We start from the raw sequence: 11,380 nt of genomic DNA on the forward strand, positions 1-11,380 counted from the left end.
AAAATTAGCTGGGCATGGTGGCGGGCGCCTGTAGTCCCAGCTACTTGGGAGGTTGAGGCAGGATAATGGCGTGAACCTGGGAGGCGGAGCTTGCAGTGAGCCGAGATCACGCCACTGCATTCCAGCCTGGGCCACAGAGCGAGACTCCGTCTCAAAAAAAAATATATATATAATATATAATATATAAACATATATATAATATATGTATGTATTATATATAATATATAATATATAAACATATATATAATATATGTATGTATTATATATAAATATATATATTATATATAAATATATATATTATATATATGAATTTTTTGAGATGGAGTCTCTCTCTGTCACGCAGGCTGGAGTGCAGTGGTGCAATCTCGGCTCACTGCAACCTCCGCCTTCTGAGTTCAAGCAGTGGCACGATCTCGGCTCACTGCAACTTCCGCCTTCTGGGTTCAGGTGATTCTCCTGCCTCAGTCAGCCTACTGAGTAGCTGGGATTATAGGCATGCACCACCACACCCAGCTAATTTTTGTATTTTTAGTAGAGACGAGGTTTCACCATGTTGGCCAGGCTGGTCTTGTACTCCTGACCTCAGGTGATCCACCTGCCTGGGCCTCCCAAAATATTGGGATTACAGGCGTGAGCCACTGCGCCTGGTCACTCTTTTGATATTTTCCCCCATAGACTAGTTTTGCCTATTCTAGAAATTCATATAGATAGATTTTTGCCAGGTATACTCTCTTGGATATGGTTTCTTTCTTTCAGCATAATGATTTTGAGATTAATTCATGTTGTGTGTGTATCTGTAGTTTGTTTTTATTGCTGAGTGGTGTTCCATTGTTGGGCTATAACACAGTTAGTTTATCCATTCTCCTATTGTTAGATGCTTGAGTTGTATTCAGTTTTTTGATACATATTACGAATTAAAGCTACTATAAACATTTTTATAAAGAACATTAATAGTTTTTATTACATTGGAATGAAGAGAGTAGCACAGCAGCCAGATTGCAGTTAGTTGAGGGATTTGAGAAAGTGCAGAGAGTGAACACAGACAAGTTTCTTAAGATGACTAGATGAAAAGTGGGGAGAGAAAGAGTAGTAGCTGGAGGGGTGTTTAGGGATTTTATATATGCATATATAAAACATATACATATATAATATACATATTTAATGAGAATAAACTGAACATGTTTATGGAAGGAGAGGGAGAGGAGGGAGGGGACAAGAATCTTGGCCTCTGTGGGCAGCCATAGGCTGTGTCTTGGACCTGTGTCTTGGACCTGTGTCTCGGACCTGTGTCTCAGACCCTGGCAGAACCTGAGGTCCCTGTGGCTGCTCCCTTGTTTCTACTGGCAGAGTCCTGGGTCCTGAATCTTTTCCTCTGCCAGTTTGATGTCTAGGTTGGGATTAGCCATTCTGACAATAGAAGAGAGAGCAGAATTCTTTCTTCGCTCTCTGCTCAGGCTGTTGATGCTCTAGAGAGGACAGCAAGCATCCACTGTGAGAGATGGGGTTGTGGCTTCCCCTAGAACCTGCTCAGAATAATTGGGCCATCACTCATGGTGATGATTACATGGACCTCACCATGGGAGAAGCTCTGAGAATTCTTTCAGGGTTAAGGAAATTGACTTGGGAAACTGGCTAGTTCCTCCCTTGTGGGCAGCAGTTGCTGGTTTGAGCTGTTAGGCCAGAGATCATTTGCTGACAAACATGTACAGCAAGTCAGGAGCAGAGGCCAGCCCATGGATTTGCTGCTGTCCAAGTTTGGTTCTTAAAATTATTTGTTGAATCAATAAAAGTCTGATGTTTAAAATAATTTGGGCTTGATTGGGTGCAGGCAGGCAGAATTGACCTGCGAATCCTTGTGATTCTTCTTTTTTAAGAGACAGGGTCTTACTCTGTACCCCATGCTGGAGTGCAGTGGTGCAATCTCGAACTCCTGGGCTCAAGCAATCCTCTCATCTCAGCCTCCCAAGTAGCTAGGACTACAGGTGTGTACCCCTATGTCCAGATAATTTTACTTATTTTTTTGTAGAGATGGGGTCTTGCTATGTTACCCAGGCTGGTCTTGAACTCTCGGCCTGAAACATTCCTCCTGCCTTGGCTTCCTAAAGCATTGGGATTACAGGTGTGAGCCACTGTGCCTAGGCTGATTATCTTCTAACTATCCCTTTCTAAGTGAGGTCAGGCTTGTTATGCAGTGCCTTTCTGACTAGGCTCTCAATAAGGATTTTTGTTGCTTTAAAACTCTTTATTTATTGATTTATATCACACACACATATTTTCCTTTTAAAAATTAACTTTTCTGATATAAATTTCATACAATAAAATGTTCCTGTTTTAAGTCTACATTTCAGCAAAGTTTGACACATTTAAACACCCATGTGATGAACACCTTGCTCAAGATAGAACACTTTCATCACCCCCGAAAGTTCTTTTTTTTTTGAGATGGAGTCTTGCTCTGTTGCCCAGGCTGGAGTGCAGTGGCGCGATCTCGGCTCATGGCAAGCTCCACCTCCTGGGTTCACGCCATTCTCCTGCCTCAGCCTCCCGAGTAGCTGGGACTACGGGCGCCCACCACCACGCCACGTCCTAGTCAGTCCCTCACTCTACTTCAGCCCCAGAAAACCACTAATTTGCTTTCTGTCACTATAGATTAGATTTGTCTTTCTAGAATTTCACATGAGTGGAATTGTCCTGTATGTTGTCTTTTGTATCTGGCTTCTTTTGCACAGCACAGTATTCTGTATATTCATACATGTTGTTGAGCACATCCATAGTTCATTCCTGTTGATTTTCAGGTAGTATTCCATTGGATACATATATCCAATGTACTGAATGGGTAATATCGACACATGGTTCAAAATTTTAAAAATACATGAGTCGTGCCCACCCCATTTCCTAACCACTTGGTTTTTCCTCACAAGCATCATATATTATCAGCTTCTTGTGATTCCCTCTATGCAGTTTGAATTAGATATGTATGTTGGATCTTCCTCCAGTACTTTAGAAAATGTATCTAATTTTGCATGTGTTTCAGTATAATCCTAGAAGTGGACTTGCTGGATTAAAGGATTAATGAACATGTGATTTTGGCAGATATTGCCTGATTGCCCCCCTTAGAGGTAAAACAGGTCTCCCCAACTGAAAATTATTTTTTTTTGAAAAATTTCAAAATAGAGAAAAGTTGAAAGGATAGGATAATGAACACTTCCATAATATAGTCTTTTGATGGTGATGAAAGTTGACTGTTTTGGAGAGGATAGAGACATTTAAGTCTGCGGAAAAAGGTAAACCAGTAAAATAGTCACTTTGCACACACGAGGTTTTCAACTCCACACTGAAACTCCAGTGAACCTGCTTTCAGTCACATGGTCTGAAAGCATGGGACCTGTTGCTGTCATTTGCCTCTTAGCACGCAGATGGGGTTTGGGGTTTAGGATGTTTGTGTTCAGAGCAGCTTATTGGGTTCCTGACCTGTGCTGAACAGGGCAAAGACTCTAGCCCTGGATGTGGGTCTGAGGAGGAGCTCGGCCCTTGGGTGCCCTGATGCTCTCAGGGGGAGTGACTAGATTGGCATGGACATGAGGTACGTGCGTGCGTGTGTGTGTGAATGTGTGTGTGTATGTGTGAGAACAATCCATTTCCAAATAACAGCTGGTGTGGGCTTTGAAATATGCCAACCTGATGCTCTTTTCCAGTGGTTTCTTGAGGGGACAGCAAACTCCTTATCTTGGCCTATAAAGCCTAAGTAGTCTGTCCCTGCAGCCTTTTCTGAGGAGCTCTCCCTGGTTCCTGCACTCTAGCCACACAGGTGTTTCAGCTCCTGTCATTCTCCTTCCTCCCTCAGGCTGTTCTCTGCAACTGGAAACACTCCCTCATGCCCACCCCACCTTCAGCACCCTGGCTTCAGGACTCAACTCAAACGACACTTCCCTGGGAGGCCTTCCCCGAGCCCCACATGGGGAGGAGCCTTCTGGCACAGTTCTCCTACAGTGTTTGCATGAGTTTTACTTATATATTTCTCTGATTTCACCCTTTGTGTCTGTTTCTCCTCTTACGCCATAAATGTCATACGAGCAGGAATCCTGTTTTGTGCACTGTTATATCCTGTGTTCTAACAGAGATTGGCACATAGTGGGTGCTCAATTAATGTTTGTGAAGTTAATGCATGAGGCATTTTGATAGAAAAGCATGTAGTTTGTAGTCAGAATTGGGAGTGAATTCTCTTTCTGCCTCTTAGAAAGTTACCTAACCTCTTTAAGCTGCAGTTTCCTCATCTGAAAAATGGGTATAATAATACTGCCTCTTGGAGCTGCTGCGTGCATATGGAAAGTGCTGGGCAAAAAGCAGGTGCCTGAGCCCTGGTAACTATCAGAGTACCATTTTTGATGTGAAGCCAGTGGACACACTTGTTCATGGGCAGCTTGTGCCGCTGGTGACTGGTGACAGGTGGCCTCACCGTCTGGGGTCAGGCTGGGCCAGTGTTCCCCTGCCCCAGGAGGTAAGGGTGACACTGGAGCTGGGGGTTGAGGAGGTCATTGTGCCATTTTGGCAGCTGCCACCAAAACCTTGAAAGGAAGACAGCCCTGGAGCACCTCCAGTCACTGACCTCTGCCAGGCTAGTGGAAGGAAGCAGCAGGCAGCCATGGGAACAGGGGAGGGCAGGGAGCCAGGTGGTCCAGGAAACTTCAGGCTCGGCTGGCGGGCAGGAAGGGAACTGATGAGAATGTCAGGGCTCTGGAGGGGATAGGGTTTCTGCCGCCTCCAGCTGCCCTAAGCCGCCTCTGCTGTTTTCCAGAGGGACCCAATTACCACCCTCTTTTGGAGCTAGGGCCAGCAGAGATCCCAAGGAGATAGGAGGTGGCTCCCAGCAGGGCAGGAGGGGCCTTTAAAGCTCTCTCAACCATACACCTGTTCCTGATCATCTGGGATTTGGGGAAAATATTAGGACTTCTGAACATGGTCCCTCAGGTCTTCATGGAACCTCAGGCTTTCAAAGTGTTCTCATAAGTGCCAACTCATTTGATCTTTTTCACAGCTTGGGAGTTGCTGGGATAGGTTTTATTGGCTTCTTTGCATAGTGACCCTGCCATCCAGAGAGAGGAGAAGCCAGATGGCTACAGTCACCAGGTGAGTAAGTAATCCAGGACTTCTGTTTCTACATAGCCTCTTCCTCGTACCACTTGATCAACCAATCAACATACAACAAGGCTCTTGCCCTTGCCACAGGCCCCACCATGCCTTGTTTTATCCCACCAAGCTTTTTCATTTTTTTTTTTTTTTTTTTTTTTTTTTTGAGACATGGTCTCTCTCTGTCACCCAGGCTGGAGTGCACTGGCACAATCATAGCTCACGTTAACCTTAAATGCCTGAGATCAAGAGATCTTCCTGCCTCAGCCTCCTGAATAGCTAGGCCTACAGGTGTGCATCACCACACCCAACTAATTTCTATTTTAAATTTTTTGTAGAGATGAGGATCTTGCTATGTTGCCCAGGCTGGTCTTGAACTCCTTGAGCTCAAGCTATTCTCTCTCCCACCTTGGCCTCCCAAAGTGCTGGAATGCAGGCTTGAGCTACCACACCCAGCCCACCCCACCAAGCTATCATCCTTCGTTTACATTACCTGCTTGGCTTTTGAAGGTATTTGAGTAGCAGCCCCCACCGAGCATGCTGCATGTGGCCAGCTTTGTCTTGGGTGTTGTGGAGGGCACAGGGGAAGGTGGAGTGTTCTCTGCCCCCAGGTGTGGATGGCCAGACATGCCTGCCAAGAGAGCAACCCGCAATGCTGGGTCCACCATCGAGAGGCCATGTGATGCCAGGCCTGAGGCTGCTGAGTGGGGACCTGAGTCAGGCTTTTGTGGGGGATTTGGTTAGGCTGAGTGAAAGGAGAGCCTTCTAGTAGGGAGCCCACAATAGCAAGTGTGGGGAGGAAAGAAGGCAATTAGGGTTTCATGGGCTGGAGAGAAGGCCTTTCTGCATAGAGTGGACGGAAGTTTAGAGGTTAAATGGCTTTGAATCCATTCATACTGTTTACTGAGGACCTTTTTGTGTTAGACACCAGCTAGGCACCCTACACACTGTATCTAATTTCATCCTTATTACAGCCATGGAGGTATTTTTCCTATTTTACAGCTGTGCAAGTATAAATATAGACATGAAATATTTTGAAGTTGAATGACTTGCTCAAGCCCAGTCTGACTCCAAAACCCATGTTTTTCCCATACAGAAAGCTCCTGGGGGAAGGTAAGTTTTGGGTACATATGAGGCAGATGAGAGTATAAGCCTTAGGAGGAACTGGAGATGGTAGGAACTGTATAGGCAAAGGCAGGTGGCAGGACCAAGGTGTTGATGTGAGGTGGAGGTTTGATTGATGCAGAACTTCCTGCTCAGGTCCCATTACTTTGTCAAGGGCCTTGCTGGGCCCACTCAAGGGCTGAGCAGCTGTCTGATCTGCCCATCTTTCCCAGCACGCCAAACTCCTCCAGCTGGCCCCATGTGCTGCCTTTCTGCCACGCTAGCCTTTTTAGGCTCTTTTCTGGCTCCCCACCTTATCTTTTGCTGTTCCTCCCACCTGAATGTCATCATCCTCCTATCCTCATTATCCCCTATCCTCTCTACTTATCCAAATCCTGCCTTTTCCTTTTCCTTTTTTTTTTTTTTTTTTCTGAGACAGGGTCTCACTCTGTCACCCAAGTGGGAGTGCAGTGGCACGATCATGGCTCACTACAGCCTTGACCTCCAGGGCTCAGGCCATCCTCCAGCCTTAGCCCCCCAAGTAGCTGGGACCATAGTTGTGTGCTACCATGTCTGGCTATTTTTTTTTTTGGTAGAAATGAGGTCTCACTATGTTTCTCGGGCTGGTCTTGAACTCCTGGACTCAAACAATCCTTTGGCCTTGGCCTTCCAAAGTGCTAGGATTACTGGTGTGAGCTACCACACCTGGCCTAAATCCCGCCCACTTCTTTATGGTTCTCTGGACATTTTTGCTCCTCCTGAAAGCCCTTCTTGACTACTCCAGTTGCCCTGGTTCTTCGTGGACGATGCATAGGCCTCTTTCTAAAGTCCACCTTATCTCCCCAGTTTATAAGCTCCCCATGTTCAGGCAGGGGTCACAATATTACCCACTCTCCACAAGCTCCACAAGCATTATGGGCAGTGGTAGGCCACTGAGGGGGGCATTTCCTATGGGCTGGGCAAGGGGCCAAGCCCTTCACACACATTTCCTGATTTCGCCCCCGCAGCAAACCCTATGATATAGCAATGAGTCAACTATTAACTTTTAAAGATGAAGCAACTAGAGACTCAGAGAGAGGCTGAGTAGCCTGCCTGGATGTGGAGACCATCCTTGACTTGATCTGACTCTGGAGCCCACTCTCTTGACCCCTCTTCTTGCCTGGAGCACCCATGAAGCCGGAGTAAGTTTTGGATCTGGACTAGCCCAGGTATAGAGCTGGCTCAAACGAGGCCCCTGCTCACAGGTACCCATGGTAAGAGATGTGAGGGCCCAGTGAGGTGGCTGGCCTCTTTGCAGATGCCTTGCAGCACACCCCCTTCTCTTTTTCTGTTCTTTCTTTTGTTTGCTGGTAATGGTGTGTGTGCTTCTGTAAACTCAGCCCTGTCTTTCATTAATTTCCACTAGGAAGGGAAGCCAAGGTGGCCACAGTTTGAGGAGGTTCCCATTTTCTGGAGGTCAAAAGAAGCCCAACTCGGGCGATGCAGGGAGCCTGGGGATGCTTCACCAACTCCAGCTGTCCACAGCTCAGGGATCCTGGTCCCACTGAGGCCTTGAGTCTCCCATCCTCCTGCCCAGGCAGGATGAGCCAGCCTGGAGGCAGGCGGCAGGACAGGAACGCAGCCTTCTCTCCAGCTCTTGACAGGGCATCTCTGGGAGGCCCCCCGGCTCCTTCAGACCACGGCTCTGCTGGGGAAGCCAGGGATTAGGGGCCTAATTCCACCGAGAATCCTGTTTTTCTTAGCTTCACACAGATTGCTTTTTAGGAAAGGCCTCTCATCTAATTAGCCTGAGTCAACAGCTCCATTTATTTGGACACGTGATGTTATGAAATGGGCTGCTGCTGGTGTGTTTTTGTACTGCATATCTGGGCTGCCCCTCCAGGATGGCATCAGGAGCAAGGCGCTGCAGGCCGTCCGGGCCGGCAAGAGCTCAGCCTGAGAGCAGCTCCAGAAGAGGCCGGAAGGGAGGCCACAGGTTGGCCAGCCAGGCGGAGACCTGTACACTCTCAGATTTCATAACAAGAAAGTGACCCACTGAGTGTCCACATATCCAGCTTCCTCTCCCACTGGTGTTTTTGAATCAAAATAAAGGGATTAGGGGCCCTTGACCAAAACTCTTTCCTTTCTTCCCCATCTGAGTCAAAAGAGGGGGTTTTGATGGTGACAAACCCTTTACCACATCTATAGTACTCAGGACTTTTTGAGAAAAAAATCAATAATAGTTACTATTTATTTTTTTCTTTTCTCAGACTTCTTAGGGATGAAAATTGCTATTTAATAGTGAGCATTTGCTATGTAAAATGTGCTAAGCACATGATATAATAAATCACACATACACACACACACACATACACACACACACGGTTTCTTCTCTCTCTCTCCCCCACACCCGCTATCCTTATCTGCCTAGTGAAAGTGGAAGTCCCCTCATTCAATCCCCTCCTTACTCTCTCCACCGCCTCTGAACGTTGGTATTTATTTGTTCAGATTATTTTCTGTGCATTTATATTCATGTATATCATATATTATTTCTAATCCTAAAAGCAGTCATTCAAGGAAGATATTAATATTCCCATTTTGCAGATGAGAAAACTGAGGCAAAGAAAGGCTAAGCAACTTGTCCAAGGTCTCAGCAAGGAGGAGAGCTGGGTTGAAATCAGGCCTGAGTGACTACAGAGACTGATGGGCAAGCCTTGTCCCTCTGGCACTACCTTGACCACAGCAGGTTCCAGACTTTGGCCTTTTTTTTTTTTTGAGACAGGATCTTACTGTGTCACCCAGGATAGAGTGCAGTGGTGCGAGCATAGCTCACTGCAGCCTTTATCTCCCAGGCTCAAGCGATCCTCCCATCTCAACCTCTCGAGTCCTGGGACTACAGGTGTGCAACACCATGGCTGGCTAATTTTTTTTTATTGGTCTTAATGAATTGTAGTGCATTTCTTACTTGTGTCTCCTTCTTGCCATCTCTCTCCATGTTGTTATGATTTTTGCCAAATCGGTCAGTCAGGGTGGGCACTCAATACAGTTGGGCCACATGGAAGTCATCCTCTGCTCTGCTGCCTCTGCCCTTCTCCCCGACCTGGAATCACAGCCAACCTAACAGCTTTAGTTAGACCACTTTCTGCTTTCTGCATCCAGAGCCAAATGCAAATAACTGCCAGCAAGGGTGGCGTTGCCACCACTCCCCTAGATTGTGACTGGTCAACGTGCACATACCCCAAGTCACTGAACATTTGGGGCTGAACGTTCATCTCTTTTTGGCCAAATAGGATATTGTTGTGAAGAGCAAAAATGTCTTCCTCTTTATAATGGGCCAGGAGCTGCTGTTCAGCCAGGAGCTGCTGCTGCTGCTGCTGTGTGTGTGTGTGTGTGTGCGTGTGTGCGCACAAAAGACTAAAATTAATTCTCATAATTGTTGTAGGGTGGAAAAGTGGAGAACTAGGAGAGGCAGGAGTCAAAGACATTGCTGGATGGATTGAAAAAACAAATGTCAGTGCTAGGCCTGGGAGCTTCTTAAAAAGGTAAGGGGACCTTTTTTCCTGTTGAACTTTCAAACCTTCTGACCCTGTAATTTCTGCCCTGGAGTTTATCAGGGACACCAGGGGCCAGGAGTGTAGCACGACTAAAGTTACTGGGACAAAGCTGGAGGCAGGTCAGCGCTCCACAGGGGAGTCCCAAGGGCCTGCAGGCAGCCACTGCCACCAAGAACTTCTAAGGCCAAGAAAGGGAAGCCTCGAAACCAAACATCCCTGCAAAGTCCCCGGCAAATGTGTTCCTCATCAAGGCAAATACAAACAAAGTTTATTAAAAAGCCTTCCAAAGGGACATTCCAAATCACCAGCAGGCCTCCTCGAGGTGAATGTCCATTCTCCTGTGAACTCTTGTTTCAGCCTTGTTGGAGCTTTTCAAACACCGAGTCACCAATGTATCCAGGAAGGAAAATAAACAGGGGGCTCAGGGTGACCCAGCGCTTAGTACAAGTCTGCACTTTCTGACACCACAGCCAGTGGGGTTGATAGGAATGACCCAGGAATCGAGTACAAACAGGGCAGTGAAGCCTCTGGCCCTGTGGAGGGGGTGCCCCCTCTTTGTGTCCTAATGGCAGCCCACCAGGAAGAGGAAGGGCCCCTGTGGTTGCAAAAATGGCGGGTTGGTACCATGGAGCAAGCTCTGGAATGGGAAGGTCATGCGTCTTCTGCATTCTGGGAGGAGGAAAGGGCCCTGCCTCGAACTAACTGACAATTTCCTCATCTGTAAAACTGGTGGTTTTCCCAATAGATGGAAGTAGAGTTGCTCTGGTTGGAGCGGAGGTTACAGGCATCAAAGCCTGGCTTCACATGTTTCCCAAAGCACGTAGGAATATGCCAACCTGATGCTCTTTTCCAGTGGTTTCTTGAGGGGACAGCAAACTCCTTATCCTTATCCTTGTGGATCCCTAGGGCCCTGTGGAGCACAGTTTAATACTACCCATTCCAGAGTTTAAACTAAGATTCTATATTTTTAAAATAATCTAAGTACGACAAGTGGACTAATAAGCAAGTTGTGAACCAGAATTACTACAAGGGGTAGGAATAGCTCTGTCTCTAGAGTCAGACAGGCCTAAGTTGCCACTGCCTACTGTGTCACAACTTCATTGCTTAAACTTCCAGAACCTCATGAAGATGGGGTCATTACTGCCTCATGCCATTGGTGTGAGCATCAGTGCTAAAGTCTAAATCATCAGTAAAGACTAACACAGAGTCAATACTTAATAAGTGGTAGCTGATTTGACTCAGCAATCCCATTGCTGGGTATATACCCAAAAGAATATAAATTGTTCTACCATAAAGGCACATACACGCATATGTTCATTGCAGCACCATTCACAATAGCAAAGACATGGAATCAACCTAAATGCCCATCAGTGGCTGACTGGATAAAGAAAACGTGGTACATATACACCATGGAATACTACACAGCCTTAAGAAAGAATGAGATCATGTCTTTGCAGGAACATGAATGAAGCTGGAGGCCATCATCTTTAGCAAACTAGTGCAGGAACAGAAAACCAAATACTGCATGCTCTCACTTATAAGTGGGAGAAAAATGATGAGAACTCATGGACACAAAGAGGGGAACAACAGACATTGGGGCCCACTTGAGGGTGGAGGGT

The sequence above is a fragment of the Pongo abelii genome, chromosome 2 (genome assembly GCF_028885655.2).
Source record: "Pongo abelii isolate AG06213 chromosome 2, NHGRI_mPonAbe1-v2.0_pri, whole genome shotgun sequence".
Classification (NCBI taxonomy): domain Eukaryota; kingdom Metazoa; phylum Chordata; class Mammalia; order Primates; family Hominidae; genus Pongo; species Pongo abelii.